Source organism: Bufo bufo, chromosome 1, assembly GCF_905171765.1.
Source record: "Bufo bufo chromosome 1, aBufBuf1.1, whole genome shotgun sequence".
NCBI lineage: Eukaryota > Metazoa > Chordata > Amphibia > Anura > Bufonidae > Bufo > Bufo bufo.
This window is the reverse complement of record NC_053389.1, coordinates 347,903,103-347,917,296: the sequence shown is the minus strand read 5'-3', so window position 1 is coordinate 347,917,296 and position 14,194 is coordinate 347,903,103. Positions and strand designations below refer to the sequence as shown.

General features: G+C 44.9%; 1 protein-coding gene across 1 annotated transcript in view; it reads right to left on the bottom strand.

The window, feature by feature from the left end:
* The window catches only part of LOC121009553 (catenin alpha-1), a 120,096-nt gene that overhangs the window by 57,341 nt on the left and 48,561 nt on the right, over positions 1 to 14,194 (bottom strand). The window lies entirely within an intron of this gene.

The following is a 14,194-nucleotide window of genomic DNA, read 5'->3' as shown; positions in this document are numbered from 1 at the left end:
TATTCAAAACCGATTTTACAAACTTTGTTAACCCTTTAGGCGTTCCACAAGAATTAAAGGAAAATGGAGATCAAATTTTTAAATTTCACTTTTTTGGCAGATTTTCCATTTTAATCAATTTTTTTCTTTAACACATTGATGGTTAACAGCCAAACAAAACTCAATATTTATTACCCAGATTCTGCGGTTTACAGAAACACCCCACATGTGATCATAACCTGCTGTATGGGCACACTGCAGGGCGCAGAAGAAAAGGAACTCCACATGGTTTTTAGATGCCATGTCCCATTTGAAGCCCCCTGATGCACCCTTACAGTAGAAACTCTCAAGAAGTGACCCCATTTTGGAAACTAGGGGATAAGGTGCCAGTTTTATTAGTACTATTTTTGGGTACATATGATTTTTTGATCATTCATTATAACACTTTATGGGGCAAGGTGACCAAAAAATTGGTTGTTTTAGCACAGTTTCTATTTATTTATTTTTACAGCGTTCACCTGAGGGGTTCAGTCAAGTGACATTTTTATAGAGCAGATTGTTACGGACGTGGCGATACCTAATATGTATACTTTTTCTCATTTATTAAAGTTTTACACAATAATAGCATTTTTGAAACAAAAAAATTATGTTTTAATGTGTCCATGTTCTGAGAGCTATAGTTTTTTTATTTTTTGAGAGATTTTCTTATGTAGGGGCTCATTTTTTGCGGGATGAGGTGACGGTTTTATTGGTACTATTTTGTGGGACATACGCGTTTTTGATCACTTGGTGTTGCACCTTTTGTGATGCAAGGTGACAAAAATTGCTTGTTTTGACACAGTTTTTTTTTTTTGTTTTTTTACGGTGTTTACCCAAGGGGTTAGGTCATGTGATATTTTTATAGAGCTGGTTTTTACGGACGCGGCAATACCTAATATGTATACTTTTTTTTATTTTTTCTATTTTTAACTTTTTTTTTTCATTCCTTACTTGGGGACTTTTCTTTTTTACATGTGAAACTTTTTTTTATTTTTTTATTTTCACGATTAGCGTGCAGCTGCTATTTCTGAAAGGACGTTTTAAAACTTGCTTTCAGAAATAGAGGTCCACCCATAGGACGTTTATATCCTATGGGCGGACGTAAAGCTGTTAATATTTTGTTGCACAACCTTTTGAGGCAGTCACTGCAATCAAGCGATTTCTATAACTCTAATGCATCTGTCAACAAGAATTTTGACCCACTCCTGGTGAGCAAACTGCTCCAGCTGTCTCAGGTTTGAAGGGTGCCTTCTCCAGAATGTGTATTTTAGCTCCCCACAGATGTTCAATAGGAATTAGATCAGGGCTTATAGAAGGCCACATCAGAATAGTCCAATGCTTTCTTCTTTGCCATTCTTTGATGTGTTTAGCTGTGTTTTTGGGTTATCATCATGTTGGAGGACCCATGACCTGCGAATGAGACCAAGCAGCTCACATACAAAGTCGCTGGCTAAAAGAAATAGTGCAAAAGAGAAAAAAAAAAAGAAAACAATCACACCACTTAATCCCATAAGGCAGGAGGGAGAAACGCCATAGTAGGCCAAAAGCCAGAAAGAATTATAGCCTCTGTAAGCAAGAACCTCTATAAGGCATCAATTACTCAACGGGAATATACAGTTCTGTAGGACCAAGTTGTCTGGAGTATGAAGCAAAGGATGAGGTCTCTGTTACGCTTGACCTGGTAATGCAGGAAAACGTTGTCTGGGTTGCCACAATCTACTTAGTCTCTGTGGTAGTTGAGCAGGAGTGACCAGTTGTTCAAAAGAGATTCCTCTTGCAGAATTTCGTACCATAGCCTTCTTTGTGATCCTTGACCAAATAATCATGGTTTCCAATCTTAGAGGCCACATGGAAAGTAAAGCCCCAGCAATAACATATTTGGGCACGCTGCAGAGCCAAAGTCAATGGATGCACTGCTCTACGTCGTTCCTGAGGAACATTAGGGTTTCTAGGACTACCAAGCGCTCTACATATGTGATCCATTCTGAACATATTAGGATCTGCTTGAGGCAGCAAGGCTTGAAAAATGTTAAGGACAGTCGATTGCAGAGCCATATCGATTCGGGCATTCCCTAATCCCGATGTTAGCTCTCGAGTTACGGTTTGTCAAGTCCTCCAATTTAGGCCTCTTTCACACGAATGTGTGCGCTCCGTGGCCGTATTGCAGACCGCATTTGCAGATCCGCAATACACGGGCACCGTTCCGTGTGCATTCCGCATCACGGATGCGGACCCATTCACTTCAATGGGTCCGCAAATCCGGAGATGTGGAATGGTGCAGAACGGAACCCTACGGAAGCACTATGGAGTGCTTCTGTGGGGTTTCGTCCCGTACTTCCGTTCCGCAAAAAGATAGCACATGTCCTATCTTTTTGCGGAACGGCCGGATCGCAGACCCATTAAAGTGAATGGGTCCGTGATCCGCTGTGGCTGGCCCACTGTGGGTGTTCGTGCATTGCAGGCCGCAGCACGGCCACGGGGCGCACACATTCGTGTGCAAGAGGCCTTATACTGGGATATGTGATCGGGTGTGTGGTGCGGAACTCCTGGCACAGAATCCTGAAAACAAACTGCTAAATAGTGAGTGTGACTCACCCATATTGAAGGCAGAACTGTTCCCCTCACACCTGGCTGAAAAATCGCCACAAAATGAAGCGTCAAAAGGCGAAGGAGAGGAAAGGAAAAGACTGTGGCAGCGCTGAGCTGATGTCACAAAATGGCGCCGCGCAGCCTGTGAAGAGGACGGAGGTAGCAGCGCGCCTAGAGAGATTCGCACATACCAGGGCGTCCTCCGCATATGAGCTGGAGCTGGAAGTCTCCACATTGTCAACCACCCAGAAAACTGAAGAGCCATTTGTACTTGCAGTAGAAAATCAAGTGGTTGATGCAGTATCAGATTGGGTGGTTGCTGCTGAAACAGAACCTACCATCAAAGATGTGTTTGCAGCAGTAGCGCAAAGTAACAAAGTGCTTGCCTCACTCAGCACTAATATGGGTAGCCTAAAAGAAGATATTGGGCTTATAAGACAAGATTTGAAACAAGTGAGGGAAAGGATTGGAGTAATGGAGGGCCGTGTAAGTGATTTGGAAGATCAAGTGCCGCCAATGAAGCGAGACCTTCAACGTGTGATTCATAATGTTTCGCTGCTTATATCCAAGACGGATGACATGGAAAACAGGCTGAGACGTAGTAATGTCCGTATGATTGGAGTGCATGAGCGAGCAGAGGGATCGGACGCAGTTACATTTGTGGAAAAGTGGCTAGTAGAGAAATTTGCCAAAGAAAAGCTATCTCCGTTTTTTTGCTGTTGAGCGTGCACACTGTGTACTGTTTCGCCCTCCGCCACCGGGGGTGCCACCAAGACCACTACTGCTTAAGGTCCTGCATTTCAGGGATCGGGATGCTATTCTGAAAGGGGCAAGAGACTGTACGGATCTTACTATAAATGGCAGCCGGATCTCTCTGTTCCCGGACTTTTCTGCTGAAGTTCAGAAGAGACTGGCTAGTTTTCTGGACATTAAGAAAAGGCTGCGGATTTTACAGCTTCCTTATTCGATGTTGTACCCAGCAAAATTGCGGGTGGTTGCGAAAGATAAGACACATATGTTTGATAATCCTGAAGATGCATGCCAGTGGCTGGATGCGCATGAAGGGGATCTGAGTGGAAATACCTGAGTTAACCAAGTGCCTTCAGTGATGTCTTATAATTACCTCAGCTTTCTTGCAGGAATTGATGCGCTTCATATTGTTATATTGCTTTATGGTTCATATATTCTTGCAGTAAGACAGATTGTTAAAATAATGGGGGGGAGGGGTTGTGCAGTTGTTAAGGGATAGCCCCGTGTGAATGGGAGTCACTTACAACTGTCTGTTCTGATGTTTATACGTCTAAGTTAGCAGTGGGTGGGAGATTGGTAAAGGACTATGTTAAAGAGGACCTTTCACTAGATTAAAAAATCTAAACTAAGCATACAGACCTGGAGAGCGGCGCCCAGGGATCGCCTTGCACTTACTATTATCCCTAGGTGCTACTCCGGTATCTTCACATGTTAGGCTCCACCCAGTGGAACCTGCCGGCGTCTCCTTCTCCCATGCTGTAGCGCTGGCCAATCGCAGTGCTCAGCTTATAGCCTGAGAGTTTTTTTTTTTCTCTCAGGCTATGAGCTGAGCGCTGCGATTGGCCAGTGCTACAGCATGGGAGAAAGAGACGCCGGCAGGTTCCACTGGGTGGAGCCTAACATGTGAAGATACCGGAGCCTATACCGGGCGAACGGAGCGGCGCCCAGGGATAATAGTAAGTGCAGGGGGATCCCTGGGCGCCGCTCTCCATGTCTGTATAGTTAGTTTAGATTTTTTAATCTAGTGAAAGGTCCTCTTTAAGCCAGAGTTCAAGGCCAAGTATTATTACTGTAATAGTTTCATGCCCCGCCCTGACTATGTGCGGAGGTCGGCCAGAATAGCAGCACGAGTTTAGTGTTTTGTTTTGGAGCCATGCTGGATCCGCCTCCCATCAGGTGCACTGGGTGGGGTCATTAGTTTAAATAGCACTCCAGCCCAGTGCTCTGAGCGGATTGTAGGAATCACTTTGGTTTTGGAAGCTAGGAAGGAAGGTTGGCTGTTCCAGCTCAGAAAGATAAGTGTTGTTTCTAGTTTGATTGTTTGTGTCATCTCTCCCATCCAGGTTCTGTGCGAGCAGGCTGCTCCTATTTCCCCTCTTCACCATCTCAGGAAATTTAGGGTGTTTCAGCCCAGGCACGGGGACACATCATACCTACCACCAAGGTCTGCATGTGGGCTGAGCAGTGCAGGGAGAGAGGTCAGGGATTAGCTAGGAGTTGACCCTTCCCCTGCCTCTCGCCTAGAGCCTGGTTGGTGGTTTATCTGTTAGTCTGAGTGCACGTCCGCCGTGACATTATAATCCGCCCAAAACTTTGACTGTCATTACTCAGCGGTTTTTGTGATGACTGCAATTGAAGCATTAGTTGACCGCATGCAGGGGCTATCCCTAGAGGTTGCGGAGCTGCGTGGTTCGGTCGCACGGTGTCAGAGTGCTCTGGCATCAGGAGGAGGTCAAGTTTGGGTGGAGCCTAAAGTGGCTCTTCCTGATCGATTTTCAGGGGGTACGGATGACTTAGTCCGTTTTAGAGAGTCCGGCAAATTGTACTTTCGGCTGCGTCCATCGTCGTCAGGTGATGAGAGTCTGAGGATATGTATAATTATTTCTCTGCTTAAAGGGGACGCGCAATCCTGGGCCTTTTCTCTGCCACCTGGTTCTCGGGCGCTCCGGGCGGTGGAGGAATTTTTTAAGGCTCTGGGAATAATCTACGATGACCCAGATCGGGTCTTGATGGCAGAGACACGATTACGTAATTTGTTTCAGGGGGAACATACTGCAGAGGCTTACTGTGTTGAATTTAGGAGATGGGCTACTGAATCAGAGTGGAATGATCCCGCGTTACGTAGCCAGTTTTGTCAGGGGTTATCTGAAAGATTGAAGGATGCCCTTGCTTTTCATGAATACCCAGACTCTTTGGAGAACGCCATGTCTTTAGCAGTACGGCTAGACAGACGTATCAGAGAGAGGTATAGGGCTCCCCCTGCGCAAAGTATCCCTTCTGTGAGTGGTTTCATCTCTACTGCCTCCCCGGGTGATGTTACAGGTAACGCGGGGGTAGCGGAGGAACCCATGCAATTGGGTCAGATTTCTTGCCATTCTGATAGTAAAGACTTTAGGAAATTGCACAAACTATGTTACTATTGTGGAAAGGGTGGTCATTTTGTTTTTGCTTGCCCTTATGTTAAACCGCAGGTGGTAGAGAAAAAGAAAAAAAAAACTTCCCTGACACTTGGTGGCATGAATGGTGTGGTGGAGCAGGCAGGTATGCAAGCTCCCTGCAGTTCCCGTTTTCTCCTTCCAGCTATGGAGGCGCTGGAGTCAAGAAATGTTTTTGTTGAGGTGTTCCTTGATTGTGGTGCTGGGGTAAACCTAATTGTCTTTCTTTTCCTTCTAGGACTAAGTACTTGCACTTTAGAGAACGAGATTCGTGTTTTTGCAATTGATTTTTCCCCTCTTTCTCAAAGGAGCCTTACTCACATTGTTCATGGTATTCACTTAAGGGTGGGTGATTCACATGTTGAAATTATTTCTTGTTTTGTCTTGAAGGATTTGCCAGCTCCTATAGTTTTAAGGTTACCATGGTTGACTAAAAATAACCCAATTATAGACTGGCAAGCGAGACAAATCATCAGTTGGAGTGAGTTTTGTTCGGATAATTGTTTTGGCACATCTATCTCTGGTGTGTCCATTACGGCTTTACCTCAATATCTCTCAGATTTTGCGGATGTCTTTTCAGAGGGTGGGGCTCAGCAATTGCCCCCTCAATGTGACTATGATTGTCCAGTTAATCTCATCCCAGGGGCTAAGTTGCCAAAGTCTCAGCTTTATAACCTTTCTCAACCCGAAAGAGAGGTCATGCAAAAGTATATCGCCGAGAGTTTGGCAAAAGGTCATATTAGACCATCTAAGTCTCCAGTGGCAGTGGGTTTGTTTGCGCTGCCAGCGCCTGTCCCCCTGGCCTGCCTCCTCTCTCCTACTGAGCGCTTGTAAGTAATACAGGCACTGATTACCCAGAATTTTTATACATTAACAATGCCTACAATTACAGATACAATTATATACAGTGAGCGGGGCCCGTGTAGTAGAATACAGTCACTGCACGGGCCCCGCTGTCATTATAAAAGAGATGCCGGCCCCCACCCCCTGTATTGGGGGTCATTCACACTACAGGGACACTGTTATGGGGGGGATCTGTGGATGACACATAGCATAAGTTGCTAAATATGTGTCATCCACAGATCCCCTCCATAACAGTGTCATCCACAGATCCCCATAACAGTGCCATCCAGAGATCCCCCATAAGTGTCACCCACAGATCCCCCATAACAGTGTCATCCACAGATCCCCATAACAGTGCCACCCACAGATCCCCCATAACAGTGTAACCCACAGATCCCCCATAACAGTGTCAAACCACAGATCCCCATAACAGTGTCAAACCACAGATCCCCATAACAGTGTCACCCACAGATCCCCCATAACAGTGTCACCAACAGATCCCCCATAACAGTGTCCCCAACAGATCCCCCATAACAGTGTCCTCAACAGATCCCCCATAAGTGTCCTCAACAGATCCCCCATAACAGTGTCCTCAACAGAGCCCCCATAACAGTGTCCTCAACAGATCCCCCATAACAGTGTCCTCAACAGATCCCCCATAACAGTGTCCTCAACAGATCCCCCATAATAGTGTCATCCACAGACCACCATTAGTTCAAAACCCACCAAAAGCTTTGGTTCTTTTGGTTCAAAATATTTTTTTTCTTACTTTCCTCATCAAAAACCTAGGTGCGTCTTATGGGCAGATGCGTCTTATAGGGCGAAAAATACGGTACAGTGCACAATATGATCTTGATTCTAGAATGTGTTTGCTTGGTATTTTTGACACTGATAACTTACAAGACTATATTGTCACTGGAATTAATAGAATATTATATCAAGCACGTAAAACGCTGGCTGCTAAATGGATACAACCTCTTCCTCCTACTGCCGCTGAATTTATTACAAGATTGAACATTGTAATAAGGATGGAGAGAGGAGTGTATATTAAGCGCAATTGCCTGTCGAAATTTGAAAATATCTGGGGCCTTTGGATGGATAGATGAGGAGTGTGTAGCCTGTGGCTAGCTCTTACTAGAGGAATTAGGGATCTTATAGGGTGATGAGGAATGTGTATGTTAATATACACTGCTCAAAAAAATAAAGGGAACACTTAAACAACACACTGTAACTCCAAGTCAATCACACTTCTGTGAAATCGAACTGTCCACTTAGGAAGCAACACTGAGTGACAATCAATTTCACATGCTGTTGTGCAAATGGGATAGACAACAGGTGGAAATTATAGGCAATTAGCAAATATAGGCAATAAAGGAGTGGTTCTGCAGGTGGTGACCTGACCACTTCTCAGTTCCTATGCTTCCAGGCTGATGTTTTGGTCACTTTTGAATGCTGGCGGTGCTTTCACTCTAGTGGTAGCATGAGACGGAGTCTACAACCCACACAAGTGGCTCAGGTAGTGCAGCTTATCCAGGATGGCACATCAATGCGAGCTGTGGCAAGAAGGTTTGCTGTGTCTGTCAGTGTAGTGTCCAGAGCATGGAGGCGCTACCAGGAGACAGGCCAGTACATCAGGAGACGAGGAGGAGGCCGTAGGAGGGCAACAACCCAGCAGCAGGACCGCTACCTCCGCCTTTGTGCAAGGAGGAACAGAAGGAGCACTGCCAGAGCCCTGCAAAATGACCTCCAGCAGGCCACAAATGTGCATGTGTCTGCTCAAACTGTCAGAAACAGACTCCATGAGGGTGATATGAGGGCACGACGTCCACAGGTGGGGGTTGTGCTTACAGCCCAACACCGTGCAGGACGTTTGGCATTTGCCAGAAAACACCAAGATTGGCAAATTCGCCACTGGCGCCCTGTGCTCTTCACAGATGAAAGCAGGTTCACACTGAGCACATGTGACAGACGTGACAAAGTCTGGAGACGCCGTGGAAAACGTTCTGCTGCCTGCAACATCCTCCAGCATGACCGGTTTGGCATTGGGTCAGTAATGGTGTGGGGTGGCATTTCTTTGGAGGGCCGCACAGCCCTCCATGTGCTCGCCAGAGGTAGCCTGACTGCCATTAGGTACCAAGATGAGATCCTCAGACCCCTTGTGAGACCATATGCTGGTGCGGTTGGCCCTGGGTTCCTCCTAATGCAAGACAATGCTAGACCTCATGTGGCTGGAGTGTGTCAGCAGTTCCTGCAAGACGAAGGCATTGATGCTATGGACTGGCCCGCCAGTTCCCCAGACCTGAATCCAATTGAGCACATCTGGGACATCACGTCTCGCTCTATCCACCAACGTCACGTTGCACCACAGACTGTCCAGGAGTTGGCAGATGCTTTAGTCCAGGTCTGGGAGGAGATCCCTCAGGAGACCGTCCGCCACCTCATCAGGAGCATGCACAGGCGTTGTAGGGAGGTCATACAGGCCACACACACTACTGAGCCTCATTTTGACTTGTTTTAAGGACATTACATCAAAGTTGGATCAGCCTGTAGTGTGTTTTTCCACTTTAGTTTTGAGAGTGACTCCAAATCCAGACCTCCATGGGTTAAAAAATTTGATTTCCATATTAATTTTTTTGTGTGATTTTGTTGTCAGCACATTCAACTATATAAAGAACAAAGTATTTCAGAAGAATATTTAATTAATTCAGATCTAGGATGTGTTATTTTTGTGTTCCCTTTATTTTTTTGAGCAGTGTATTTAAGTGAATTCCGGGGATTCCTATGGATCGGATTTACTGTGGATACTAGGGTCTATATGATACCTTTCGGCTGTTAATGTCTTAATGCGACTAGACAATGCTTTGTAATACTCTAAATCGGTCTCAAGAGGGGCGGGGGGGGGGGGTAATGTTGTGGGTTTAATGTGTAATAACCTTTTATACTATTGTGACAGTTATGTCCTGACTTTGTAATATGACTTGTGAGCCTGCTTGAATGTAAAAGTCTGTTTGTATGGTCATGATATTTAAACAAACAAAATAAAAAAATTATCTGATTTAAAAAGAGGCCTTATACTTTGGTGCCTAGTTCCTGTATCTGTATAGTAAAGTCCACAATTGCCTTGTATAGCTCCGTCGTGAGGAGTGCTTTAATGTTAATATATAGTTCAGTAGGTTCAAACGCTGGAGCCTGTAATCCTATGGCTGGGCCTGGGTCACACTTCGAAGGTAACAAGTGAACTTGTTCTTTCACTTGGGTTGTCTGACAGCTTCATTTAAGACAGTTGTGCCATATGAAAAAGCTTAGACAAAGGTTGCCAGGAGGGGGACCTCCCTTTGACAGACATAAGTAGCCAGATGCCATGGAGCATGTTAGCAAGAATCACAATACATTATGATCCATAATGGGCATAGTCTGGGAGACTTTCATAGGGAAAATACTCCAAGTGAGCCACTTAGCTGTAATACAACGAAAAGTCAGATGGCAGCACTGTCCAGTAAGAGAAATATATATAGTGGTCTTGTAGTAGTAGTAGTAGTAGGTGGTTAAGGCTTCTAGATGAAACTCTGAGTACAAGGATGGAAAATGGAAACATAAAAAAAAAGTCCAGGGAAAACAGCAGGCAAATGACAATACAAGATCAGGAACTATTGGGTTCCTCTTCTCTCCCTGGTCACTCTTATCGAGGGGCCACTGGACACATATATTTCTAAGTATTGGTCAGTAGAGATTCTTACTAAGAAATATAGGGTTCCTGCTACTAAAGTTGATGAGTGGGAGGCTGCAGTCTAAAGTGTGGCCTATAGGAATCCTGAGCACGCAGCCTACTAGCTAGAGCCTCTGGCAATAGTATATTAACGGACCAGAGTAGTTCTCCAAGCATACCTTCCAAACTGAGCCCTCGAACTACAGGTGGGAGCAGAGGGAATCCACCGGCTGAAGTGAGGCAGACTGCCAGGCTCAAAGTCAATGTGTGCCAAGGATGTGAAAGCCTCAACTGCAAAAACGGGGCTTCTCCCAGTCCAAAAGGCACCAAAATGCTCCTCTTGATGAGAGCAGCACTCTACACACCGATGAGACCCGCACCTATCAGACATTGGGGGCATATCCTAGCGAAACCAGCACCTATGCTTAGAGAGCCCGTGAAGTCCCAGAGGGCGCACGGTGCTCCTCCCATTCATTTCAACGGGACTTCCAGTACACTCTGCTATCATTGACGCTCCTATAGGAATGAATGGAGGCCAGCCACACATGTGCGGTGAACCCTCCGGGACTTTACGGGCTCCGTTCTAAGTATAGGTGTGGGGCCCAGAGGTGGGATGCGCACCTATCAGACATTGGACACATATCCTGGCAATATCCCCCCAATGTCTGAGTTCAGAATAACCATTTAAAAGAAACTACATAAATGTGGCATCACGATAATCATACTGACACACAAGAAAATTATCATGTTATTGATACCACACGAACTGTAAAAATAAATAAAATTAAAAAAAATCTGTGGAGATTGCTGCTTTTTACCTTCTCCCCATCACAATATAAATGAATAAAAGTTTATAAATAGATAGATATATCTCAATCTTATGTGTACCCTGAAATGATTCCTATAAAAAAAGTGCAACTAGTTGAGCATAATTCATTTGCTGGAACACAGAGAGGTTCTCCAGGAATTAAAAAAATGTAAATACTTAAATATTATGTTATAATAAATATATATTCACAAATATAGGGGAGATCTAATAACTACGTATAAATATATCAGGGGTTAGTACAGAGATCTCTCCCATCATCTATTTATCCCCAGGACTGTGACTGTGACAAGGGTGCATCCTCTGCGTCTGGAGGAAAGAAGGTTTGTACACAAACATAGAAGAGGATTCTTTACGGTAAGGGTCCATTCACACGTCCGCAATTTCGTTCCACATTTTGCGGAACGGAATTGCTGACCCATTCATTTCTATGGGGCAACACGATGTGCTGCCTGGATCCAGAATTGCGGATCCGCACTTCCGGGTCCGCAATTCCGATCCCGAAAAAAATAGAACATGTCCTATTCTTGTCCACAATTGCGGACAAGAATAGGCATTTTCTATTAAGTGCCGGCTATGTGCAGTCCGCAAAATGCGGAATGCACATCGCCGATGTCCGTGTTTTGCGGATCCACGGATCCGCAAAACACACACGGACGTGTGAATGGACCCTTAGAGCAGTGAGACTGTGGAACTCTCTGCCTGAGGAGGTGGTGATGGAGAGTTCACTAGAAGAGTTCATGGATGTAGTTCTGGAATGTAATAATATTACAGGCTATAGCTACTAGAGATGGGTCGTTGATCCAGGGAGTTATTCTGATTGCCTGATTGGAGACGGGAAGGAGTTTTTTTTCCCATTAAGTAGGGAAAATTGGCTTCTACCTCTGGATCAACTTGCAGAGTAACAAGCCGAACTTGATGGAAAGATGTCTTTTTTCGGCCTTATTAACTATTTTCCTATGTTATTAAATACCTTACATTATTTATAATGGTTTGTTTTGTCTAGAGAGCAATCATTAGGCGAAATAAAATGGCTGCCATCCTATTAGTTCACACAAAACCCATCCTAATCACATAGGAGGACAAGTTACTTCAACACAATGAGCCATAGTGCTGTCTCATCCTCCTCTCTGCTCCGTTTGTCAGTAATCATGATCCTGAATACAGGTGAATCTCTGTGGGAATGGAGATGATGAGGAGACATAAGAGGAAGGTGGGGGTGTGGCTATTGAGCAGCAGCACTCTTGTTTACAGTCTCTATTACCACAGCAACACATTACCACAGCCTGTCCTGTCCGTCCTCTCTGTACTTTATGTCTCCTCATGAACTAAATTCCCCAGAGATTCAGCTAAAGTTCTTATCATCTGTATTCAGGATGATAATCCCTGACAAGTAGAGCACAGAGGAGGATGAGGCAGCTCTTTACCTCAGTGTTGTAAAGTAACTGTCACCGCCAGATCTCTGAGAAGTTCTGACAGACGTTCTTCAGTACCTCTTGCATGATGTTCTTTTGTTTTGGTTTTGTCATCTCTCCTCCCTCTCCCAGCTGTCATCTATTAGCAGTGATCGCCTCCCTTTATATCCCCTGCAATACTGCTTCACTTAGCGGTTTATACCACTTCATGGATTGTGCTCACTGCTAGATGCTGCAACTGCTGGTTCCTCAGATAAGTCTATTCCTTTATTTGTGTTTTCCTGTTGGCTTGATTCTAGGTGACCCTGACTCCCTCCGTATTGAGTGCAGGGAGCCGGTGGTCGTGTCCCCTCACTATTATAGGGTTTTCAGGTGTTAGTCTAGGTACGGGGGCATGCAACTTTCTATCATTAAGATCTTTGCATGGGCTGAGCAGTCAGGGAGAGCTCTAGGGCTTTTGTAGGGCTCACCCATATGTTCCTTAGTTTGGGATCAAGTCAGTTGGATCTTTATTTGTGACTTCTAGTTTTCTGCAACACCATCCGTGACAGTAACTTGTCCTCATGTGTGATCAGGACAGGTTTTGTGTGAACAAATAGAACAGCGGCCATTTTGTTTCCCCTGATGATTGCTCCCCAGACAAAACGAGCCATTATAAATAATTAAAGGTATTTGTGAATATATTTATAATAAAGTAATATTTAAGTATTTTGATTTTCTTAATTCCCGGAGAACCCCTTTAATGGAGTTGCCTTACCTCATACATTGGTAGCATAGCACTAGGATATGCCACCAATGTCAGATAGGTGCGGGTGCCACCTCTGGGACCTGCCCCTACCTCTAAAATGGTGTGCTCAAAATAAAAAAAGAGAGCACACCAAGCATGCATGGCCTTCCTCCATTCATTTTATATGAGTTTAGAGCAATGGGCCACCTTACGTGCATCAACTACATTTATTTTAGCCATATATTCAAAATATACAATTTATAAAGTGACATTTTCGGGATGATTTTTTTTTCCAATTTTGATGTGACTATTGGGGCCTTAAGGGGTTTGTCCAGAAATTTGATATTGATGGCCTATCCTCAGGATGAGCCATCAATATCAGATTCGCAAGGGTAGGGCACCCCACAGCTATCCCTCCCTCAGTTGTAGCTCCAGGACTGGAAGCCAGAACTATACAGCTCTGTCTATTGTGTAGTGGATGTAACTGGTAACAGCAGTGATGCTTCCATTTGCTTCAATGGGAGCAGCGCTGCAGTGAGTTACCAGCTCCGTACACTACACAATCGTAGGAGCTGTGTAGTTCTGGCGTCAGAGCAGATATGCGGTAGTGCATGGTGCTGGACCTGCACTGATCCGATATTGGTAGCCTATCCTACGGATACAAAATACAGATACAAACTATGGCTACCTGCACATATGTCAGTTGAGTCCGGCCAGGTATTTTAGGCTGGGAACTGGACACAACCGATATATTGCACAGCACTTCAGTGCACACATCCAGCGTCTGTACACTGATCGCGCCGGACAGAAAAACTAAGCATGCAGCATTTTTCTGTCTGGTGCATTTTGACATCCATCATCACAACTGATGCGCCATGTATGTGC